The sequence below is a fragment of the Oreochromis aureus genome, linkage group 7 (genome assembly GCF_013358895.1).
Source record: "Oreochromis aureus strain Israel breed Guangdong linkage group 7, ZZ_aureus, whole genome shotgun sequence".
Lineage (NCBI taxonomy): Eukaryota > Metazoa > Chordata > Actinopteri > Cichliformes > Cichlidae > Oreochromis > Oreochromis aureus.
The window spans coordinates 13,990,896-13,995,634 of record NC_052948.1 but is presented as its reverse complement, the minus strand read 5'-3'; positions in this window follow the sequence as shown (position 1 = coordinate 13,995,634).

Genomic DNA, 4,739 nt, shown 5'->3' with positions numbered 1-4,739 from the left:
ACCGAGGACATAGTGCTCGCAGACCGGGTTTTGATATCAGGAAAGTGTTGCCTTAATGGGTGCCACTTTAAAAATTCCAGCATTTACACGGGTCGAGTCAGCTACAAGCAAAAGATGTGGAGGACACACGAAAACTGGCACATGTCAGGATCCATGTTGAACGTGTTATAGGCTGTCTACGGTCCAAGTACACTATCCTAAACGACACCATCCGTCTAGGTTTTGTGGTGCCATGCGAAGGTGAGAACATGACTTTGCTGGATAAGATAGTTGCTGTATCATGTGCGCTCACAAACATGTGCCCAAGTGTTGTTGTAAAGCAAGCAAGTGATGAATAACTGTTTTCCAATTTGGTCTTGTTTTGTTGTGCAGCTATGTTTTTAACAAAATGAAATAATAATGCACAACGGTATATTATTTTGCCTTTGTCCTGTAAGCTTCGATAGTAACATGTAAAACTTGTCAGTTATAAATAAAGACAGTCCTGATGAATGACTTGTGCAACACTTACTTTATTTGTATTGGTTCTGACACTGTATATTAGTACAGTCTGAAAAGAAAGATTAGCGTATGGACATAAAGAGATAATAATTTACAGCACAGCTGTAAAGTGCAGTGGTGTGAGACACATTTATTGCAATTTTAACACGTTATAATAATTCACTGTGCGTAACAGAACAACAGATAACAAACCATAAAGTGCAGAGTACAGGAAGATGTGTCCACCTTAATGTGACACTAAACATGAAATCACAAGAAAGTCCTTCAATATAAGAGTTGTCTCAGAATGTGTGTAACTGAAATACTTTGATTAGTTTTCTATGCAAGCTTTTGTCTTTCTTTTTTTTTTTTTTTGTCACGGTGACATCCATGTAATGTGGCCCTTGTGAAACACTGGTTTCTGGATCACTGTAGTGATTGGCCAAGAGCTCAGGCATCACAACTTTGTAGAAAAAATCCTGAGCGACAGGCAACATTTTAGTCCACAAGTCTATATCTGGCATCACACGTGTAACAACACAAGCTTTTGTTGTCCACACAACAATGTCACAAAAGTGTGACTTTGTAACATAGATCTGTGTTTGTACCTGCTTGTAGTAAATGTGTGTCTTTTTCAACTCAACCTTCCATCTTTTAACCCCAAACAAAACCTGTCATCTTCACAGGCCTGCAGGAGGTTGTTGTTGCGGTGTTTATATGGGCACTTAATTTCCACACATCCTTCACCACAACATTCACATTTTACGAGCGCATCAGGGGTGGCACCTAATTCTGGGAATGCGGGGTTGATTATGAAACCACACTTATCAACTTTAAGTTCTCTATGCTGCACCTTTCCCTGTGAGGTGTACCACTTTCGCGTGCTGTGTTTTCATTGTCTCTTCCCACTTGAATTGTTGCGGTTCTTGGTTGGAGAGCTGATGTGACAGTTTTGTGGGTAGCACACTTTCTTTACAGTTGACAACGCAGGACTGGCAGTGGAGGTGGACACAACCGCATGTATGTTTGACGCAGTGATTCTTCCTGCTCGTGCTGTGTGCCAAAGGTCACATTTGTGCTGCTCCTGGTTTTCTCCTCCAGTGCCTCTGCCTCAGCCTTTGAGACAACGACACAGTGCTTCAGACGTTCACAGTGCTGCAGAAGGACAGATAGCTGACAGCCCTTCAACTGTGGGTCAAAGATGCGTAGCAGTGATTTGGGAGGACACGAGGCTGGACAGGGTCAGCATATAGGTGGCAGAAGTCCTCCATAACAGCGCATAGGCCTGACCGGTTTTCATGCATGAGATCTGTGAGAGACTTTAAATCGGCCAGTGTGCGCACTTGTAGTGAGCTGCCACCAGTGCGAGTCCGGATTTTGGGTTTAGGAGAACAGTCACTTTGTCCAGCACTACATGATTGGTCGAGTGCCCTTTTCTTGCTGCACTGGTGGTGTAGTCAATTGTGTGGCCTGGTACTCCTTGCACTCTCTTGATGTTGGAGGGCATAATCCAGTAAGCTTTGACATCTGTCGGCGTGATATTACCTCGTGAGACGCACAGTAGTGTCAACTTTGTAAAGGAGAGCCGCTACATGCACACACTTCTCTGCCACACCAGCCATGCATGTGCAATGTGCACTTTCAACGTCCCCATTAGATTGCAGAATAACCCAGGGCTGAAGAGGCTTTTGGCTGAGGCGCATGGAGTGATTTACCTGAAACAGTCAATGCAGAAAAACATGTTTGTGAGGACAGAATGTACAGTAAATGTGTAGCTTTGCATAAATGGTAAATTGTCCTGGCAGAATATTGCGTGTCGCTTCTGTTATTACCATGGTACATAGACAACAACATATACTTTTATTCACAGGATATATGACAGATTTTTGTCTCAGTGATTGCCCAGTACGATTACAGCATACAATATTATTATCACTGCTACATTTCTGTAATGCATACCATATATTCTTTGCACTACTAATTAATTACCGTGAGCTAAAAGGTCCTATTTATAAACGGTTCACGAATGTGTATTTATGAAGACGATTTGTGAGACGGGTAAACTTACCGTTGTGCGTCACGATGGTCTTGTGCTCAACACGGTGCATTTCCAGGTCCTGTACCCATCCGTCCGTGAACTGCACCTGGGCCTGTTGCAGTGACCTGAAGTTACTAAAAACTTCATGAGTGTATGCACTCACTCCAAGAACCATGTAATTATAAATCTGAGCGTGGTTAAAGTTGGGCAGCACGCTGATGTCTTTTGTCCAGTCTGTGTGCTCGTAAGGGTCTAACCCTTTCACTCCTTTGATTTTTCCAAGTACCTTTTCTTTGCCTTTTCCTCGAGTCTGTCTTTGTGCGGACCGGCATTGTTCTCCTTCGTTTTGTACATTATTTTTTGGTGAGAAAAGAAAAAGCAAGACGGTATTGGAACGTGAGAAAAAACGTTTTGCGGTGCTGCAAATGCTTGCATTTGATGCGGTAATTTAAATGTCCTGCCTTCACCTCCCGGCATGCAATGCGCGAAAGTCACGTGGTCTGTCAATCTCTATAGAACAGAGCACCATGGGCTTTTGCATGAGAACCTGCTTGAAAGCCTTCCATTGAGAGGTAGATCAGCGGAAGGCGAGACAATGACCCCTTCAATGTCCAGCAATAGGCACTCAGAGGTACAACCTTTCATCTGCAGATATTCCACTGTTTGATTAAGTGAGGAAGAAAACTGTACTTGAGCAAGAAGCTTGAGCTACAAATGCGCACAGGAAGTACACACTTCAGCAATGTGGGAAAAGAAAGACTATAGCCTTTAACAAATGAGCCCGTGAGAGCCGGGCATGGCGGCTGGCTCCATGCTGAAAGCATCCGGCCCCGCTTTTATAATCTAACAACAACATCTTTGAAGAGGCAGCCATATGAAGGGCTCACGGCTTCAAGCACAGAGTCCTAGGAGAGCGTTGCTCTGGAGTGGAGGGATTGGGCCATTCACCCGTCCAGCCCAAAAGTATTCAACTACCAAAAGACCACTCAAGGGAACTCGAGAGCAGTGTTTACGTCATATTTCTGAAGTGGCACTTCGTAAACCTCTGCCTTATTGTATCACTCTGTGATGGGCATGTGATTTCATAGCTGCCACCATGCATGAATCCAAACTCTAAAAAAAGCCACTAGCCATGACAGTGACCACAGTTGGTACAGCACGATACGACTTTGAAAGTTGCATCAAGTTCATCCCTCAAATATTAATGCAAGCTCTGTAATCTTCTGAGTTAAAACCAATGGCAAAGGTCCATAGCAACCCTCTCTAACGGCACCCAGAATGTTTTTTCTATCATGTCTTTGGTTCTCCTGAGACAGTTGTCAGCTCCTATCTGAATGCATTTACAGCAATTTGCTGATGTACTTCCATTTACTGTCAAGAGCAGCCCGTGAATAAGATTGTATGTAATGTAGATGCAAGCTAGAGCAAGGGAGATCCCTCACTAGCAACACACAGGACAAGGGGGAGTTTGAGGTTGCATTTCTAGTTTTTAGAAGAGAAAAAGCAAGCCCGAGAGACGTTCAGCATGTCGGTGCATTGCCCTCAACAGCAGTAAGTGCTTTAGGTGTTTTACCACACCCACTGTTGGCTGCACTGTAAAAGCAAATATTAATCAGTGACTTTAAGCTTCTTTCCTTAAACAAATGGTTTGGCATCTTTCTTGCCAGGAGTTGTTTGGTAAATTTGAACCAACAGGCGACAATCTCAGCACAGAGGAAAGGGAGAAACGGGTAGCCTTAGACAGTCTGGCAATAACAAAATCTGTTTATCAGTTCCTCTAAAGCTCACCAATTAACACATTATGCCTTGTTTGTTTAATCCAAAAACCAAAAGTGCAAAAACGACACGTGGTTTTATGCCAGGCTGCGTTCTGGAACATTTCTTGGATGGATTCAGTAACTTTCTGGAGGCTTGTCATCACTGATTTTTTTTCTTTTTAAACTGAGCCTAACCAAACAAATAATAGTAACATTTGGGCACATACACCTGTTGAGATTAAATTTTAAAAAAATATGAGCTTTAGATTTGTGGGTTTTAAGCTATTTCTGCATGTTTGGTCATGACGCTAAGGCGGATTCTGTTGGCAACTTCATCTTCAGGCATACTCTCGATTTAACGCTTTACAAAAAAAGAGCTAATAACCATATTACCCCAAAGTCTCCAACTAATCCTTGGAAACCTACCACAGCGAGACGACGGCACTACAGAAATCCAGTCAAGA